The sequence below is a fragment of the Capsicum annuum genome, chromosome 1 (genome assembly GCF_002878395.1).
Source record: "Capsicum annuum cultivar UCD-10X-F1 chromosome 1, UCD10Xv1.1, whole genome shotgun sequence".
NCBI classification, from domain to species: Eukaryota; Viridiplantae; Streptophyta; class Magnoliopsida; order Solanales; family Solanaceae; genus Capsicum; species Capsicum annuum.
Window position 1 is genome coordinate 203,974,380 of NC_061111.1, and position 22,247 is coordinate 203,996,626.

Consider the following 22,247-nt stretch of genomic DNA (forward strand, 5'->3'; position numbering starts at 1 on the left):
TTATCTGTTGCAGCATATAACTGACTTGTTGCAGTGGATGAGTAATCCATTGAAAATAATAAAAACAAATCACTAATTTGTTGCACCAGGTAGGTTATCTGTTGCAGCGGATGAGTAATTCGTTGAAAACAATAAAAAAGGTCACTCATCTATTGCACCAGATCACTCATCTATTGCCAAATGAGTTGTCTATTGGATCAATATTGTTTAGATTTCTTCCAAACAGAAGTGTCATCTATTGCAACAGATGAATGATCTGTTAGATTATTTATCTGTTACATCAAATTTTCTTATGTTGCAGCAGATTTTTATCTGTTGCATCAGATGGTAATAGATCACTCATCTATTGCCAAATGAGTTATCTATTGAATTAGTATTATTTAGATTTCTTCAAAACAAAAGAGTCGTCTATCGCAACAGATGAATGATCTGTTAGAGTGTTCATCTGTTGCATCAGATTTTCATGTGTTGCATCAGATTTACATCTGTTGCATCAAATTATTCATCTGTTACTTTAGATGGTTCATCTATTGCATCAGATGGTTCATCTGCTGCAACACGATTTTTATTAAGAAAAATAACAAATCAACCCAGCAACACCAACACAACACACACACACACTCACACACTAAGAACATCAACGGTGAACAAAAATCACCAACAAATCGAATCAACAGTTCGACAACAAGAACTACAACAACAACAAAAAATTATATTTCACATCGAAAAGAGTAGAGAAGAAATGCCAAAAATTAGGGTTTTATTCAGTCCACATTTTAAATTTAAGTAAGAAATATTGAAATTTTTAACCAATAATAGAAGAGAAGTTGTCTCAGGTTCCTCTGTTTCTTCATAACTAAAAAGACATGATTTTTTACCTGTGAAAGAAGAAATGGGACGACGAAGAACTCGAAGTTGTTGTCGCTGGAGAACACTGCTTGTCACGTCGATTGACGATTGAAAGTCAAAAAAGAACTCGCCAAGATATTTGTCGCCGGAACTTGAAGTCGCAGGAGATTGAAGGGAGAAATTTTGCAGAACTGTTGGTTGGAAGAGAGTTGAGAGAGAGACGGTTGATTTGGAAAGGAGAGGGATGTGGGTTGATTTGAATTTTTGAAAAGATTAGAAAGTTTTGAAAATATTAATCAAGTCCACAATTAACTTAATCAAGTTTACTAATTATGTTTGACCCTTTAAGTTGGTCAATGTCAACAATCCTTCATTCAAGACTTAAATGACATCTTTCCTGCAATTTTCTCATGTTACTTGATACACTTTGACCGATAAATATTTGATTCATTGAACTTTAATTATAATATATAAAATATGTGTCTGATATAAGCTGTATCAAGTAAAATAAACTTATATTTCAGTTTCAATCGTCTGTTTCTTTAAAAAAAAAAAAACGGACAAAAAACTTTGAAAAAGAATAACTTAATATGGTATTTTATTATTTTATTTCAGAACTTATAATCCCAATGTTATTATTTCATATATAAAAAAATTACAGAAAAGTTGTGACACAATTGGGAAATTAATATGTGGTGCTACTAATTGTGTTCTCCACAGCTCTCATCAATAGTATCGAATATTAAAATGCTATCCAAATCGATTTTGTGGACGTAAAGGCAACTTTAAATTATATTAGATAATTATTGTAACATGCTTTATTATATTGATATAATAAATAAAATTATGTTTACCAATATATAATTTAAACCTATAATAAATAATCTACGATAGACATGTACAACGTAGAAATCTTGCATATGTTCATGTGATATTAATAAAATCATGTTCAAGAAGCATTTTTCATGACGATTAACTACATGCTTTATAAAATAGGACAATATTTCTCTTTGCACTAAAATCTTTTTTTCCTAGAAAGAATTACTTATGACCTCCCAAAAGACCAAGAAACTACGATAAAATAAAAAGCAACCCTTATATAGAATAAAATCTTGTTGATAATTCTTTTGAGGGTGACATGTTAATGAAATAGTATTCTATTCTTTGCCGCGCGTCGATGTCGTTTTAACTAATAGTTATGTTAGAATATTCTCCCTTCCAAGCATAGTAGATAAATCATCGTTAAAAAACCAAAGCAAAGAGAAATTAGTATGCTATATGAATTATTTAGTAAGATTACGGGTTAATTTTCTGAAATTTATTTTCCAATTGAAGCAAATTTGTGAAGTTAGAAGTAACGTTTTTGGCTAATTTTCAGGAGAGCAGCCTATTTTTCACAATGGCCCGTGCAAAAGTATATACGCGATGGAGGGTAACTTAATTGGAATCAAGCATAGGTGCCGATCATTTCAGGCTCGCTTGCCATGATCATTTTTTAAGAAAAGATCCCCTCTTTCAATAAAATGATTGGGTCGATTAAGCCAGATCATGAGTGAATAGAAAAATCTACTAGAATCAGTTACTACTAATCCGAAACATTACATCAGAGATAGTCATTAGGGTTCAAAAATAGAGATGGCGAACACCTGTGGAAAAAAATCCACCTTACTTGTGATCCACATCGATCAAGATGACTAGCTCATCCTTTGTAGGAAAGTCCCAAACACAAAAATTAACAATACTTTAATTGGGATTAAACTTCTTTTTATCTTTGGAACGTCTGCTAACTTGAACCATAACCAATTTAATGAGTCTAAGGAAGCGTTTGGACAGGCTATTTCTTCTTGTAATTTGAATTCATGAGATGAAATCAATAATAAATTAGGAGGCGTAGGAGGGACTCCTCCGTAATGTAGCAGGTAACTAGATAAACTTTATCTAAGCAAGATCAAAATTCGCATAAACACATTTGTGCAACTCCAAGTACGTTTTAAAATCAATTTAGATGTTAATTTGACCCAAATTTCAAATCTAACTCTCCAACATTTTAATTGCCCCAATAGAGTTAGCTTGATTCACAACATAATGTTTGACCAGAACTTGCTGAAAGCAGACAAGGAAGGAATTTCTTTTATACAATATTATATGTGTTGAGGATCAATCGACTAATTGCCAGCTGGACAGTTAGTTACTTCCAGCTGGCCATTTAGTGGTTCCATTAATTGAAGTTAGTTAGATATAAAGAAGCAAAAAAAGCACGTGTATATATACAGCTAAATGTAGAGTTTTGGCTTTAAGCTTCATTCAATAAAACAGTTACTTTCTTCTTCTCTGTATCAGCTCTAATTGACAGTTCCTTCCATGAAATTTTACATGGTATCAAAGCCAGGAAATCTAGGAATTTCTTGCTATGATTAAGCAGGAAATTGAGAGATTTTCGTTCGTCTTCGAACATTTTTTCATTTTTGAGTTTTTTTTTTATAATTTTTGCAATGGCAAATATACGATTTGACCACAATCATCCCTTATTCCTGGGAGCATCAGATACGCCTGGTGTGGTACAGGTTGGTATTAAGCTTACTGGAATGGAGAATTATACACTTTGGAGCAGAGCAATGCAACTCGCACTTTTGACGAAGAACAAAATTGGACTCATCGATGGATCTATCACTCGTGACAAGTTTGGAGCTGATTTGGTGAATTAATGGGACCACTGCAATGCATGGTAATTTCCTGGATAATAAGCAATGTAAGTAAGGGATTACTTTCTAGAATTTTGTTCAAATCTACTGCTTGCTCAGTTTGGAAGGATCTTCGAGAACAGTTTAATAAGGTGAATTTGTCTCAAGTTTATCATCTTCACAAGGAAATTGCGCCACTAGTTCAGGGTACTTCGCCAGTTTCGATTTATTACTCTAGGTTGAAGGAGCTTTGGGATGAGTATGACTCGATTGTGCCCCCACCGTCATGTGATTGTGACCAATCCAAGGAGTATAGTGAACATCTTCAGAAGCAGCGGTTACTCCAATTTCTAATGGGCCTAAATGATGGATATAGTAATGCTCGTGGTCAGATTTTAATGAAGACTACTCCTCCTACTACTGTAAATTAAGCCTATGCATTGATTATCTAGGATGAAAGTCAAAAGTCCTCTTAAATAGTTTTTCTTCCTTTTTCTGCTGGGAATTTTCAATCTGCTGGTGGTATGGATCCTACAGCTTTGTTCACATCTAGAGGAAGCATGCAGTACAAAAGAGCCAATGATATTTACTGTGATTACTGCCACATGAAGGGCCACTCTAAGGACCAATGCTATAAATTAAAATGTTGTGATCATTGTAAGTCTCGTGGCTATGTAAAAGGGAATTGTTATCAGTTGATTGGTTATCCAACTTCATTTAAGGGTAAAAGAAAAGAAAATATAGTGACAGGGATTGATTGCTCGACTGAGTTCCACCACGACAGTAGCTCCTCTCATTGTCATGAGCGTGGTCAGATAAGTTGAGGTGGAAAAGACAATAAAAGTAATGGTGCTTTTAAGTTTCTTACTTATGAACAATTAACCCAGATTGAGGATTTTCTGTGACACTCCAAGCTTGGTGACGCAAATGCTAGTATGGCTAGAGCCAATATAAATCTTGCAGGTAATGTCTCTTACACTAGCAAGGATAATTATGCTTGGATTGTAGATACTGGAGCAACTAATCATATGATTAGTAATGCACGATTATTGTTGTCTGGTGCTCAAATAGGTAATACTGGCTCAGTTCAATTGCCTACTGGGGAAATAGCACAATATCATGTATTGGTAATTGCAAGTTTAAAGGTGGTGAGCACCTTACTAATGTGCTTTATGTTCCTGGTTTTAAGTTCAATCTCTTATCAGTTTCCAAGATAACTAGAGAGATGAATTATTGTGTTTCTTTCTTCCCTGGGTTCTGTGTTTTTCAGGATCTCCTCACTGGGAAAGTGAGGGCTATTGGTAATGAAACTGAGGGGCTATACACACTACAAGGAAAGAATACACATTATAATGACGTTCCCAGGAAATCTTTGGCAGTACACGAAGCAGTAGATGTAGTGACTTGGCACAAGAGATTAGGACATGTTCCCATGAAAGTTGTTAGAAGGATTTCATTCTTCAATAACAATTCTAATTTTCATTTAGGTTCTTGTGATGTGTTCCCACTTGCTCGACAGACTAGAGTGCCTTTTCCTGTTAGCACTACTAAGTCAACTACTCTGTTTCAATTGTTGCAATGGATGTTTGGGGGCCTTATAAAATTGAAACATATGATTGTATGAGATTTTATCTCAACATTGTTGATGACTATTCTAAGTGGACTTGCGTATTTCTTATGCGATTGAAATCTGATGTCATTTTTCTACTAAAAAATTGTATTGCTATGGTGTCTACTCAATTTGATTGCAAAATTAAGATGATACAAACTGACAATGGATCGGAGTTTATCAATAAGAGTTATAGTGAGTTATTTAAGTTCAACGGAATCATTCATTAATGTTCATGTCCATACACTCCACAACAAAATGGTGTTGTGGAGAGAAGACATAAACACATCATGGAAACTGCCCGGGCAATTAAATTTCAAGGATCTCTACCTTCAAAATTTTGGGGAGATTGTGTTGAGGTTGCTGTGTATATCATCAATAGAATTCCCTACAGTATATTGGGTAACAAATCACCTTTTTCAATGTTGTATAACCATGAACCTAATCTACAACATCTTCGAGTGATAGGCTGTGAATGTTATGCAACTAACTTGTCCAAACCTAATAAGTTTAGTGCCAGGGCGATCAAGTCATTCCTTCTTGGATACAGCTCTTATCGCAAAAAAATATAAACTGATTGAACTAAACACTCGCAACATATTTGTGAGTAGAGATGTAATGTTTAATGAACATGTTTTTCCATTCCAGTCATATGTTGATGCATTTGAGTTCAACATTGATTGTTTTACACCTCATCTTGCTACTGCTCCTCTAGATGATAGCCTACTTCCTTCATGTAATAATATGGTACATGACTCTACACCAGATGTGCTTCTTTCTGATATGGTTCCTAAATTTGCATCACAACACACAACTGAAGCACCAAATTCTCATATTAAGCATGATGTTCTTATTTCTACCAGTAGGTCAGGCAGGACTGTAAGGCCTCCAATTTTGCTTAAAGACTATGTGAAGCCAGGGAAGGTTGGAAATGCCCAGCACTGCAAGTATCCTATTTCTGATGTGGTTTATTATGCAGGGTTATCCTCATCATATCAAAGTTCTATCTCAAAATTTTCTCTGGAAATTGAGCCTAAATCTTATGGTGAAGCCATTGTTAACAGTAGATGGGTAAATGCAATACAAACAGAGATTACAGCCCTGCAGAATAATAAAACCTAGGAACTTATCACATTGTCCAAAGGAAAAAAGGCAATTGGATGTAGATGGGTTTATAAAATCAAATACAAGGCAGATGGGACCATTGATAAGTTCAAGGCAAGACTTGTTGCTAAGGGTTACAACCAATAAGAAGGATTGAATTTTCAAGAGACTTTTTCACCTGTTGTGAAAATGGTTACCGTAAGAACTGTAATCTCTATGGCTGCAGCTCAAGGATGGGAAATACACCAAATGTATGTTAACAATGCCTTCTTACAAGGAGATTTGAATGAGGAAGTGTATCTGACTGTCCCACAAGGTTTCAATACAGATAGAGATCTACAAAAGGTCTGCAGTTTGCTCAAGTCTTTGTATGGACTTAAACAAGCCTCTAGACAGTGGAACATTAAGCTCACTTCTGCCTTAAATACAGCGGGGTTTACTCAAAGTCATTGTGATTACTTATTATTTACGAAGAAGGAGGCAGGGAGGATAGTCGTGGTACTTATTTATGTTGATGATTTGTTGGTCACAGGTGATGATATTCAGTTAATTCTAGAAACAAAACAAGTTTTGCAGACCAATTTTATGATAAAGGATCTTGGAGATTTAAGATTTTTTTCTTGGTATTGAGTTTGCTCGAAATTCAACAGAAATAGTGATGCACCAAAGGAAGTATGTTTTAGAACTAATCTCTGATCTTGGAATATCAGGAGCTAAGCCAGTTTATTCACCCATGGAAATCAATGATAAATTCAGCACAGTTGAATTTGATGAACACATTGGGAGTACATCTAATGATCCACCTTTAAAAGATCCTAGCAGTTATCAAAGACTCATTGGTAGACTTTTTTTCCTAATAGTTACAAGGCCAGACATTTGCTTTCCTGTCTAATGTCTAATTCAATTTATGCATCATCCAAAGGCGTCTCACATGGAGGCCGCTATAAGGGTGGTCTGATATCTCAAACATTGTCCAGGTTTAGGCATTTTTATGTCATCCAATCCCTCATAACAACTGACGGTGTATTACGATGCAGATTGGGCTAGTTGTCCAAATACTAGAAGGTCAATCACAGGATATCTATTTAAATGGGACGTTTTTTGATATCTTGGAAGTCAAAGAAGCAAGTTACTATATCACGGAGCTCAGCTGAAGCAGAACACAGAAGCCTAGCCTCAGCAGTAGCTGAAATTGTATGACTAGTTAGTTTATTTGAAGAGCTGAATTTAGATGTGCAACTGCCTGTTCCTCTTTACTATGATAGTAAAGCAGCAATGCAAATTGCAGCTAATCTTGTGTTCCATGAGCGTACTAAACACATTGATATAGATTGTCATTTTATCCGGGAAAAACTTCAGCAAGGATTAATCAACACTTGTTACTTAGTTTCTTCTGAACAACTGGCAGATTTATTGACAAAGAGTTTGAGCAGTCTACAACATTCTCATCTCTTATCCAAGCTTGGCATGATCAACATCTTCAGTGTGCCCAGCTTGAAGGGGGTTGTTGAGGATCAATCGACTAATTGCCCGCTGGACAGTTAGTTACTTCCAGCTGGACAGTTAGTGGCTCCATTAATTGAAGTTAGTTAGATATAAAGAAGCAAACAAAGCATGTGTATATATACAGCTAAATGTAGAGTTTTGGCTTTAAGCTTCATTCAATAAAACAATTACTTTCTTCTTCTGCATATCAGCTCTAATTGACAGTTCCTTCCATGAAATTTTACAATATGCCTTTACATTATTCGCATTGTATTAGTAGTAGTAGGCTAGTATGATTTCTAATGATGCATAATATTAAATAATATCATCTCTCCAATTTACAAAAAAAAAAATAAATCAAACATTAAAGTTTAAGAACTGCAACAATTCAAACATAAGATACAAACTCTACTTAAAAAAACACGAATTTCCAACGAAATCTGTTGAAAATAACTCATCCAAAATATTTTGGACGGACGTTCTATTAGAAATTTCATAATACCATCTAGATTAACAATAATCTACTAAAAAATGTCCGTCAAAAATTCACATTTTTCTAACGGATCAAACACCACAATAAGCCTTTAAAATTTCACCAATAAAATCCCATCGGAGATGACTAGTGGAAAACGTTTTTGATAGTCATTTTGTCAGAAATTTCATAATTTCATCTCTCCTAACGATATTGTAACAAAAATGTCCATCAAAAATTCACATTTTTTTAACATATCAATGTTGAGAATGATAGGAAGCAGTAAATAGAATCACTTAGGAGTTGTAACAGAATTAGTTAGGAGTTATACCACTGTAAGTTTATGAGTAAGTGGAGCCTAGAGTGAGTTACCTAACTCATGTATATATATAGTTGAGTAGGAATTACTTGTAACTAACTCAGATATTTTTGTTCAATACCAATTCTCTCTCTGAGTTCTCTCTTCCTCAATGTACTATTCCATTGAACTTGATCTGCATTACTGAGATTTCATCAATCAAACACCACAATAAGCCTTTAAAGTTTCATCAGGAACACTATCGCCAACTTGTGAAGTAATAATATACTCAAATAATCCAAGTATTTCAAATGGTTTGAAGAGTAAAGGATGTTCTTCGTCAACAAGTTCTTTTGGAGCCTCTATGAAGTGACCTGGTTTTGGCAATGAAAATAATTGAATGGAGAATCTATCGTTTTCTCCGATCGTTGTTACCCTGTGGATAGGAGAATGTAATCGACCATTTATCTATGCCTATAAAATTTACATCGTTGGTGCATAAAACTCAAATGCACCAATTATACTAAAAACAGATGTTTCACAATAGACGTTCCTATCGAGTTTCATAAAAAATGTACAACGTACATGCGATCAAATACTTTTTGTAAAAAAATTTATAGTTACGTGAAGCGTTTGGATGTAAATTTGACTAAATAATAGTAAATTGAAGTAGATCTTAAGAAATAATATTTGAATGCATTTCATTTGAAAAATAGTTCGAATTTTTTGTGACGAAAAATGTTGTTAGATGTGTGTTAGACTTTTTAGAAGCCATGTCTTTTGAAGGATCTAATATTTAGGTATGATAATATATTTGTAGAGTCGAGCAACATAAGTTCCAACAAATGTCCAGATTCATCTTCATTTATATATTGAAAATATTAAACATGTAGTTTCAAAAACCTATGTTGCTTAGATTTTTCAAAAATATTATTCAGTTATCAAATCTTTCAAAATGTTGCATTTTGAAGAACAATCCAAAAACGAATATTTTCATAAAGAATCGAGCAACATAGGTTCCAACCGATGTCGATTATATATATATATATATTCTTCACAAGAGCTATGCTTTTTTGAAGAATAAGATGCGATAATATTCTGAAAAAGTCCAAATTTCAACAAAGTAATAATACCAAAAAAATCATTTCAAAATGATTGAACTGTTTTAATTTGATACATAATTTAGTACACTAAAAAAACTATTGAATCTTCTGGTCTTAAATTAAATATATGTTATTGTAGGGGGATGCGAATAACTTTAGTAATTTAAATAGATCTATTATAACTCTAATGGATCTATTTTTATTTGTGCTTGGATATTTCTTAACTTCTCTAAATATTTTTATTTTTAGTTTATTTATTTTAATTTTATTAATGTTCACATCTTGGGGGGTGATTGGATGGTATTTGGTTAAATGTTTTACTGTAATATTCTTTAGTTTTTTCTCTTAGTCTTTGCAATTCTTGTATATTATTTTGAAGGTATTCTAAATATTCTATATCTTTTGTTCTAAAATATTCAATTAAATTATCTTTCATCAGTATCTCTGTTAATCTTATTTCTTTCATATCTTGTCTCCAATATTTTAAATACTCATAATCTATCATTTTATCCTAAAGTAGTTGTGATACTGCAAATTTCTTTGTAATAATTTATTCTAATTGTACTATATCTGATATTAAATTCTAGGTTATCTATTTCGTTAATTATCCTGTCTTTTTTATCTATAAATAATTTTATATCTAAATCATATTTTAAACTGTCTTTTAATTCTAGTTGTTTTATGGTTTTATTTAACCAAATTATTCTTTCTTTTAATTGTTCTCTTCCTTTTCTAAGCTGGTTTCTATAATTAATTTCTTCGTATAGCCAACTTTATTTTTCTCTAACTCTGTTAATATATTCTAACATTTTTAATCTATATAATATCCATCTGAATAATAACTATCTGAATTATTTCTACCATAGAAATCTATATTTTCTAATTCATTTTCTATCCAATTTGTACTTAGTAACTCATCTTCAAAATCAAATATTTTTTCCCATATTATTTTCTTTATGTGTTCTAATTCTAAGTCTTTTATGATATATAAAATAAGTATCTTAGTTTCATCAGATATATAACTTGTCATATTATTCATATTATGCTTAGGTTTCTACGAATAACTTGGAATTGGATTCTAGTAATTAAATGATTTATCATAGTATTTATTAGTTGTTTGTTTTAATTTTAATAACTCTTGTATATTTTCATTAAAGAATTCTATATATTTTATATCCTTAGTTCTCATATATTTTTCTAGATTTGTTTTCATTAGGTTTTCTATTAATTGTATATTTTTCATATCCATTTTTCAATATTCTGAATACACGTAATTTATCAAGATTGATGTGTAGGTTTGGTATGTAAGTATTTGCAAGAACAAGTAGGTAGGTGAGGTATGTAATTTATTCTAGTCATAAAATATTTATCAAATATTTTTTTCAATATGATTTTTCTTATATCTACAATTTCTATATCCTTAAGTATATACAAAACAAGTATTTTAAATTTATCTACCATTTCGTCAGATAAATAAGTATTCATTTTTCATATGATGCTTTTTTCAAAATATTTTCTTTAATCATACACATAACAAAATATGATCATTTTAGATTACTATATACTAGATTATTCTTACATAACATGTTCTTCGGTCACTGTTAGCTTGATAATCTGGATACTTTTCCCTTAAACAACGTCTCTACTCTAGCTACTCCCCTATCAGGGCTTTCTTGCCTCACCGGTTTCATCTTTAGGATGACATAGTTCTTGGGGATTTTTCTCCTTTTTCACTTTGCTAATAAACTTCTTAATATACTATTTTTCGAATAATTCTACTATAAATTAACTAACATGAACTTATTTTATCATATCATGATTGTCAGGAATTTATGAATTTAGCTATTTATAATCACAAATATAAATACTTGTCCTAGTAAATCTGATAATTCTAGATTTTTCATAGATGTTTGATGATTCATAACTTTTCCTTGGAAATATACTTGTTTTTACTAAACAATTCAAAAGTTTTGTGTACAAGAGAAGGTTTTGCTTCAACTCATGAAGACTTACCCTTTATCTGAGCGGATGCTCGTCTATTTATAACCTAAAAATGAAAACGCGCATACTATTTTACTTTACACTTGTCCTAATATAATTCTACAAAAACTACTTTACAAAAAGTAGAAATCAAAAAGTTTTAAAGGCTATTAAAGACTAGTAATGATAGGTGCCAAAAAGTCAAGAGTAATAATGACACTCTAATAATGCTATACATTTTACGTAAAAATAAGTTAAGAAAAACTAACTATTCTTCCATATGTCGCTTTCTAACTTGTCTCCTTTGTCTTTTATTTCTCTATTATTGATCCGTTGTTATTTTCTTCTTGTTGTATTTGCTTTTTTTTTTTAATCTTCTTGCTATTGTAGCATCACATCTAGAATAAAGTTGTGTCTTCCACTACATCTGCTGCATATGTGGTCATCGTATCTTTGGCCAACCTATTTACATAATTGATCCATTGCTTCTTCTGAAATAATTCCTTTCGTAATAGATCTTGTGACTGGTAATTTTTCTTATTTTAGGATTGTTATGACCCATTTTCTTATTCTTCTCTGTCATTTTCTCTAATATTTTTACAAGTAGAATAAACCAATAATTGATTTCTATTGTAGTAAATCCAAACTGGGTTTTGATTTATATAATTATTTGCTAACTCAGTTAATATACTGCTAAGTCCAATAACTCTCTTGTTTCGGTAGAAGTCCGATATCTGATTTTTGGTTATCTCTTCTTGTTCTCATATTTTTTCAGGGATAATATAATCTCGTGTCATTCCTATCTTGACAACAGTAATTGTCTGTTTTATTTCATCAAACAATATTTCTGCTGGTGCTGAGTAGAAACGGACATAGAATAACTGTCCCTTTGTAATCCTTTTATAATCCATAAATCTTTTGTGAATATCTGGAATTCCTGTAAACTCTTCTCCAGTAATTGTGTAAACTGTAGATAATAGTCCATAATAGTAACATGAAGCAATTAAGTTTGCACTGGTGCCAGGCAAAGCAATAAGTTTGTTATAGTTCTGATATTTTTGTGTAATATATCCTTGGTGTTGTTTTGTAAATCTTTACTCTGGATAGGTTTTGTATCTAACAATTTTTGTAAAGTATAAATATTATCAATATATGTACGAGTAATATGGTTAGAAGTCTGCTTTTGTTGATTGAGTGATTCGGAATATGTGTGTATCTCGGGAGGTATAGATGACTCTGGTTTTCGTATATTTGGTGTATATGGTTTTGAGAATATCTGGTTGAGGTTATAATTCTTTTTCTTTGGTGACTCAGGTTTATTTTGAGTGACTATATTCTTTCCTTTGGATACATCTCCTGCACCTGCAATTGTAACTGTAATTTCATTAGTAATTTGAGTTTTTAGGTGTTTCTCATCGTCATCTTCTAGGTCTAGTTTTTTAATGTGCTCTTCCTGCATAGTATCTTTGCTAATAGCTTTTTCTTATTTTTTATAGTGCTCAACCTGCACTTTTACATTGTAACTTCAGTAGTTAATGTGATAACTCGTTCTTGTAATAACTTCATTTGTTCAAACATTTGTAACATTAAGTTTGTTTGGATATCTTTGACACGAGCTTCTTCCATTAGTAAATCAGTTTGAGTAGCTTTTTCTTGATATGTAATCTGCAATAACATTCTTGTCAGTCTTGATTACTTCAATCGTAAATGTAAAATTTAATATATTCAATACTAATCTCTGAATTTTCTTCGTCGTAATTGAGTTTTGTATTTTTCTTGTTAACCACCATCAAACCTGGGTATTATCTGTTCTCACAATAAATTTGTTATATACAATATATGGTTCAAATGCTAATAAATATTTATATAATGAACATAATTCTTTTCTATTTATTTTCCATTTTATTTCCGTTTCATTAAATGTTCCTGAATAATATCTACAACGGTGTTCTAATTTTTTATTCTTCATATCTATATTTAAATACTCCTCCATAACTATATTCACTTGCGTTTGCTTCTACTATATATGTAAATTTTTTATTTTCATATAGGAATTGTAATTTTGGTAATTTTTTACAAAGTATTTTTATTTTTTGAACTTGTTTTTTTATCTTCTTCATTGTAATTATATTCCACATCCTTTTTAAATTTTTTCTGTAAAGGCTTTAGGTTTTCTACTAATTTTGGTATATATTCTGTTACTTGGTTTACTAATCCTAAAAATGATTGTAATTTTTTTTTTGTATATAATTCTTCTTTTGAATTTATTATTTTTTTTTACTATATGTTGTTGCATTTTTACTCCACTTTTATCTATTTGTATGCCTAAAAACTCTGTCTGGTTTTTCATAATTTTGGCTTTCTTTTCACTTAAACTTGTTCTCAATTTTTCTATTATATCTGTAAATTGTTCTAATAATTTTAAATGTTCCTCTTTAGTTTTTGTATATAGTAGTATATCATCTATGTATACTATACAAATTAGGTAATTGTTTAAAGTAACTATCCATAAAGTGTTGGTATCTACCTGGTGCGTTTTTATATCCAAATGGTAATACGTTCCATTCATAAAATCCTTGTAGTATTGTAAATGAGTTTAATTCCTTAGAATTTTCATATAACTTTAAGTGGTAAAATCCTGATTTACAGTCAAATCTACTAAAGTAGTTATATCCTAGTATTTGTCTTATTTTCAATATCTTATTTGGTATTGGATAATTGTATGTCATAGTTTTTGCATTTAAATTTCTATAGTCAATAACCATTCTACTTCTTCCTCTTTTTTGTTCACTATGTTTGTTTACTATAAATGCTGTACTATTGTGTTTACTATTACTTTTTTGTATATATTGTTTTTCTAATAATTCATCTATATGCATTTTAAATTATTTTAAATCGTCAAAATTATATGTTAATGGTTTTTGAGTTATTATACTATTTTTATCTATTAATTCAATTTTTATAGTAATTTTATGTTTTTTTCATCCGTTTAATGGATCTTCACTATATAATTATCTTAATCTTTTCTTTATTATTTCTACCTTATCAATTGAAAATATAGTTATTTCTTTTTTTATTTATCAAAAATACAACTAGTTCTACTATGTCTTTGTATTTTTTATATTTTCTAACTTTTGTGTAATTTTTCACTTCCTTTTATCCAATTAGTTTTCTTTCTTATTTTATTAATAACTCTTTTTGCTCTTGCTTTTTGTTTACATGGTGTTGTAAACCACCAATCTGTTTTAGTTATTATATGTGGGTATAATTTATCTAAAAATGGCATTCCTAAAAGCATATCTTTTGATTTTAGTTCATAATTATAGATTTCTTCTATCGTTATTATTTTATCCCATATCTGTATTTTTATATTCTTAGCTTTGTATGTAATTAAGCTTTCTTCATTATTAAATCCTTTGACTACTATTGGTACTTTTAATTTATCCCATTTACTTTCTGGTAAACAGTTGTATCTACATAAGTTAGCTTATGCTCCTGTATCTATCATAGGTGTATAATACCTATTATAATATCCTTCTACTATTATTTTTACAAGTACATATATTTTCATGTCATGTCAAAGTTCTTTTTATGAATAACTTTTCTTTATTATATGTTATAGATAATTGTGTATGTTCGATATTGTATGATTTTAGTTGTTCTAACCATTTTATTCCTAATACTATATCTACTTTTTGCATTTCTTCTTTTATTTCAAATTCTATTTTTATTTTTCTAACTCCTATTATTATTTTCTTTTCTGCCGTATCCTTAATGTTTATTAAACTCTTTGGTAGATCTGAGCATATATTACTATTAGATTTTATTTCTTCACTTTTTACTAGATATTTTGCTATATAATTTTCTTCTTGTCCTGTGTTTAAGAGTATTAAATATTATTTTTCATTTATTGTTCCTATTATGTAATATTGATTTAAATTAACTGTTAAAGTTCTTTCATAACGTGTTCTTTTTTATGAGCTTGATGATTCTGGTTTTTCATGAGCTATTCTTTTTTATGTACTTATTCTATCATTTATTATTTCTAAATCTTCTTCTATATCTATATTTTTGTAACTATAATCATTATTATCAATTGTTTTTACGAATTATTTAAAAGGACTTTCTATTTGTATTTTATTAATTTTATTTTTTCCTGTTATTTTATGTTTTGTTGTTAATACATATAGATTTTTACATCTTGTTGTAAATATTTTATTTTCTGGGGTTAGTTCTATTCCTGATATTTTTCAATATAATACTAATGACTTATCTGTATTTTTATCTGTTATTGCTACTGAATAATTCCCACTTATTATAAATTTAAATTTTTGGTATATTAAATTTCCTTTTATGACTGTTATTATACTTTTTTCTATAGGTTTTATAATTCTATCATCTGCTAAATATAATTCTATAGGTGTATCTATCCCTTCTCTAAAATATGCTTTTATTAATATCTCTGTACCTCCAAGGTGTAAATATTTTATTGGGTCTTTACTTTTTATGTCGTTTATTTCTTTATTAATTGGTCTTTTTGTTATTAGTGGTATACTAGCTCTTCCTTTTGCATATCTACAGTCTATTACATGTTCTTTTTTACTTACTACGTAGTATTCTTTCTTTTTTCTACTAAATATATTTTTTATTGTTGGTATTTTAAATATTTTTTCTACACTTAAGTCTAACTCTTTTCCTTTTATTTCATCAAATATATTATTATCAAATATTATTTTTTGATCAGTTTCTTCTTCATTTAAATATTTTTCCTTTGTTATTATTTTTATATCTTTTTCAGTTATTTGGTTCATTTTTATATCTTCTTCAGTCATTTGATTCATCTAAATCACTATCTATTTCATTATTTGTTTCATTCTCTGAACTTTCATATATACTATCTTTACTTTCTAATTTATAATCTATATAATCTATTTGCATATATTTTGTATTTTGTATTTTTATTTTTGATATTTGTTTCTTTTTTGGGTTTTTTGGCAATTTACAATCTCTAGCTAAATGTCCTAGTTTTCCACAATTATAACAAGTACATTCTTTTATAGATTTCTTTTTCCTATATGGTCTTTTATGTTTATAATTTTTTACATAATATCTTTTTCTTGGTTTCTTATACTTATATTTTGATTTCTTGTATTCCTTATATTTCTTATGTCTTTTTCTTTTCTTATAATATCTTTCTTCACATCCAAATTGAGGTGCTATTAACATGCTAAATTTCTTATTAATGTTTTTTTCATTTTTATTTCTTCTCTATATTTTTCACATAGATTTCTATACCATTATTGTAGAAATTTTATTCTTGCTCCTAGGGTATCCGCTATTTTTGCTTCATCCCAACTCTTTATTATTTTTGAACTAAATGGTTCAGGTAATTTACTAAAATATAATCTTCTTATTTCTTTACTTTCTTCTGTATTATATGTTCCTTTTATAATAATTAAATGGGCACGTATACTCATCTATATAGCACATATTACATATTGCTAGTTTTAACATTAAATTTCTATTCGTATCTTTTTCTTTATTTTGCTCTTCTTCTGTTGTTACACTGCTAAATTCATCTTTTATAGCTATTTCATATTTTTTCAATATTTCTGTTGGTAATATTTTAGTAGTTGTTGATGTTCCTTCTATTTTGTTATTAGATCTTAATACATTTTTACTTGCTTCGGCTAGATTTAAAAACCATAATTTTACTATTCCTATTAATGTCTTTTCTATATATTCTGGTGTGTTTGTTGTATCTATTTTATTATCTAATAATTGTTTTGACATGTATCCTACCCATAGTTGTATTATTTTATTTGTGTCTATTACACAGTCTAAATCTAAAAAGTTATAATTAATTATTTGTTTTGGTGTCCATTTATTATATTCATCCTTTGGATTATATCTTTTAAACTTACTTTTGTAATTATATATTGGTTTTCTTATTTCTGATGTACTAGGTATTATATTTTTATCTAGAGTATCTACTTCTGTATTTATTAGTTCTAGATTTTCTTTATTAATTACTTCTTGTTCTTCATTAATTTCTAGTTTTCCTATCTTTTCTAGAATTTTTATATATGTTTCACTATTTTCCGAATCATAATTATCTGTTTCTTCAGCATTTATTGTATTTATTTTTAATTCACTGGTTTCTGATTCGTTATTTTTTATTTCTAATTTTTCTTTAAATTGATTTATCTCGTTTAATAATTTTTGTTCTTTATCTTTTACTTCTTTTTCTTTCTTTCCTTTTTCATACAAATCTTTTAGTATTTGTAGTTTTTTTTTTCTAATTCAGCAATCCTACTATTTTTAGTTTCTTCTATTTTTCGTATTTCTTCTGTGGTTTGTTGTTTTATTTTATCTATTTTCTTTTTTTCTGTCCATTTCTTCGTTTTCTCTTTCTATTCTTACCATGGCTGCCAACTTATCTTCTAATTTTAATTCTTCTTTTTCTAACATAAATATAAGTGTTCACCTATTTTCTTATATCCTCTTCCTAAATTAGAGAATACTATTTTTATTTGTGATCCTTCGTGATTTTCATATGTTTTTTTGTCTATTATAAATTCTTCTTTATTCATTTTATTTAAACGTATATGGGTTATGTTGATATATATATTCTAGACTATCTATTGTTGATTCTAAATTTGATATTTCTTCTTTTTGTGCATTTATTGAGTTTTTACTAACTCCGACAACTATGTTATATTGTAGTGTTTCTATCCTTATTTTTAATTCTTTACATTTTCAGATATTATTTGTTTTAATTCTTTATATTTTTATAATTTTTGTTCGTTATTCATCTAAGCAATATTTATGATATTTTGGTGGATATCTAAATCTAATTTTATCGTAGATCTAATAAATTAATCAAATAAATTCAAATACATACTACTTCCATAACTTTAAATAAAGTAGGCTCTGATAACATTGTAGGGGGATGCGGATAACTTGCGGATAATTCGAAATAATCTAACATAAAAGTTCCACTCCGATCCTTAATAAAATGATGTTGATCATAAGTTGCAACGATTATTTTAGATCACAAATTGTAAAAGTTTTTCTTTTTTTAAGTACTGTATCAAATCAAATAATGTCATACAGTCTTAAAAATGTCATGTGTAAATCTGAAGTAAAAAATTGCTAAAAAAAAGTGTCATATTTTTATCAAACAAATTAAAATGAAAAGATTACCACTTACTTTGAAGGAATCACCAGCCAAAACAGCATAAGAATTTGGTGAAATATTGACATCAATCCACTCATTATTTTTGTTGATTTGCAATCCATTGACTTGATTTTGTGATATTATAGTCATGATGGTACCATCTGTGTGGCCATTTAATCCAGCAGGATTACTATTTTCAGCACCACTAATAGTTGATAATGCCTTGTAACGTGTAAATCTAAATAGGAAATATTTGTGATCCAAAAATTCATCAATGTAATTTTGTAATCCCAATTTCTCCAAAATCATCCTTTTCACCATTGCATCCTATTCCACAAGTGGATTTGAGCAGGATCTTACCAAATTGCTGCAAAAAGTAATCCACATGTAAGGTCAGTATAGATATTCAAACAAAAAGAAAAAGGTCAATAGAGAACACACAAAAATAATTTTATTATTACATTAATAATTCACACTCAAATAACTTTATCGTTATTTTAAGATTCTATAAACTTTACTATTGCTCTAATGGATCACACACAAATAATTTTATCATTGTTTCAAAACTCTCCAAACTTTATTATTAATCCTATAGGTCACATACAATTAACTTTATCGTTGTTTCAAGATCCTATAAACTTTACTATTGCTCTAATTGATCACACACAAATAACTTTATCATTGTTTTAAGACTCTATGAACTTTATTATTGCTTTGATAGATCACATACACAAATAACTTTATCGTTGTACCAATGACTATAAACTTTATAATTGCTTCTATACATCACATACACAAATAATTTTACCATTATTTCAAGACTATATAAATTTTGCTATTGCTTCAATTAGATCACACATAAATAATCTTGTCATTATTCTAAAACTCAATAAACTTTACTATTGTTCCGATAGATCACACACAAATAAATTTTATCGTTGTTCTAAAATTCTATAAACTTTATAATTGCTTCTGTAGATTACACATATATAATTTCATTGTTGTTTCAAGACTCTTATACAATTTATCATTGCTCCAACAGATCATACACATAAATAATTTTATCATTGTTTCAAGACTTTATAAACTTTATAATTGCTTTGATAGATCACACACAAATAACTTTATCATTGTTCCAAGATTCTATAAACTTTATAATTACTTCGGTAGACAGCAAAGATAAATAATTTTCTCATTATTTCAAGACTATAAATTTTACTATTGCTTCAATAGATCACACATAAATAGCCTATTCGTTGTTCTAAGACTCTATAAACTTTACTATTGCTCCATGATACATAAATAATTTTCTAAATAATGATAGAAGTAGACATACCAGAAATCAGGATTACTATGAGGCCAAAATATAATAGCAAAATTTTCAACACTTTGAGGATTAAGCAAATCATCAATACACAAAGTCTCATACAATAGTAAGTCTGGAATCATCCCCACATAGCCATGAAAAGGTTTCTTTGATAAATTTTTCAGTTTAGTCTCTAAAGGAAATTCAAATATTTCTTTTGAAGTAGCAAACATGGCCTCTCTAATTTCATTTGGAACATTATCATATTTTGCTTCAAAACAACCATATTCTTGTAAGGCTTCAAAAGCTTGAATTTTTGTTGATTCCCATTTTGGAGTGTTTGGTTTTATATTGGAAATATCTATGGTTGGGACTTTAACTTTGGTAGATGCCATTGATGAATTATATTGAAGCAATAAGACTTAATAGAAGGCACAAATATCTATATTGGGAAATAGATGAATAAGATCTGTGGAGAGCGACTCGGGCTGCTTATCGGTGGGTCGGATTGAAAAATATGCTTAATGGTTCGACTTTTCAGATATGACTTTTAAATATACTAATCCACTAGTCAACTAATAAAATATTGATTGGTTTGATTCGGATTAATAATTAGCAAATAGTTAACGGACGGTGTATTAGTTCAACCATTTTATGCTCCCTTCTTTTACTTTCACAATTTTAGTCACTAATATATTGATCTACCACAAAATTATTTTTCCTAATCTACTTAAGTTTATAATTCTGTAATTTAAATCACAGTGAAAAATATATAAAAATTTAAATTTTGAGGATGCATACACATAAGTATTTATTTAACAAATATTAATCATATATACTTCAAGTATATATATTTATATCTTAGACATAAAGATTAATTTAATATGGTTCAAACTCCAGACTAACGAGTTAGTAGATCAGAAAAAAAATTCAACTCGCAATCGTATCAAGTCATATAACTATGATGCATGTGAGCTAGCTAATAAAACATGTAGCTCTCTTGTCATGATCAGAAGTCCAAAATAGAGAGTAAAATAATTTATTTTGGCTTGATCTTTAAGGAGCAACGTTTTGATTTGATCAATTTTAAGAAGAGGTAGAATATTAAATGACACTTTAAGGTTAATATTAGGTACTTTAAACTATATAGATAACTATAAAAATTAATTATAATAGTTCTTAATGGATTAATGGTTTACTCAATAAGAAAATTGAGTAATTCATTCCCACATCGATAAATCATAACTATAAATTTTAATTCATTTTCCCGCCACTAATCCGATAATTCAATATCAATAATTCAATAAGAAAAATTTGTGATTGGCTTATCAATTGCGGTTCGATTTAGGATAACCCTAGAGAGCGTTACTAATAATAATATAATAATTAAAAATAAAAAAAAATAAATTTTATGTACTAAAACTCCCATTATATGTGAGATTCGAGGAAAGGTTGTCACTAAAGAATGTGATTAGAGTTATAGATTTATGCATTTTATTGAAATATGTTATTTTTTGTAAGTGTCCCATAATTTTATTGTAGTATTTTGAATATAATAAATTTAATACCTTAGAAAATATATTGAGCAGTAAATAGTATTAAATATAAAAAATAATTGATATTATTGATCATTTATTTTAATATAATTGATAAATAAAAATAGACAAATGACGTACTACTTGCCATATAAATTTCTATTTTAAAATATGGAATTAATTAAATATTGCTCATTGGAGAATCTTCAAATTAAAAAAAATCAACTTCGTGACAACCACAAAATCAATTAAATATTGCTTATTATTAAATCTTCAGATTAAAATTAATGTAGAAGTTTGACTTGTGAAAAAAAAAAGAAGAGAGACACTCAGATCTCAATGATACACTTGGATCCTTTTTGATTTGAGTATTACATTCTTTTCATTTTATCCGACAGTAGTTTACATTTTTAAGTATTCAAGGCATAATTAATTCTTTTTAAAAACTATATCAATATTAATTGAAGAAAATTTATCTAATTAAAATTAAATAAAATTATATTAGTCAATTTACATTTCTTATCAATTTCTCCTTAAGAGTTATACAAATTAACATGCCAAATAATTTAAAACGGCGGAAGTAGTTATTTACTATTAAGGAAAGAAAGAAAAAAAGATTATCTTAATTTATAAATTAAATAAATA

At 28.9% G+C, this 22,247-nt stretch overlaps 1 pseudogene; it reads right to left on the minus strand.

Annotated features, from left to right (window-relative positions):
- Positions 1–8,392: 8,392 nt before the first annotated feature.
- On the minus strand, positions 8,393–20,560 carry LOC107854543 (annotated as a pseudogene).
- Positions 20,561–22,247: the final 1,687 nt, after the last annotated feature.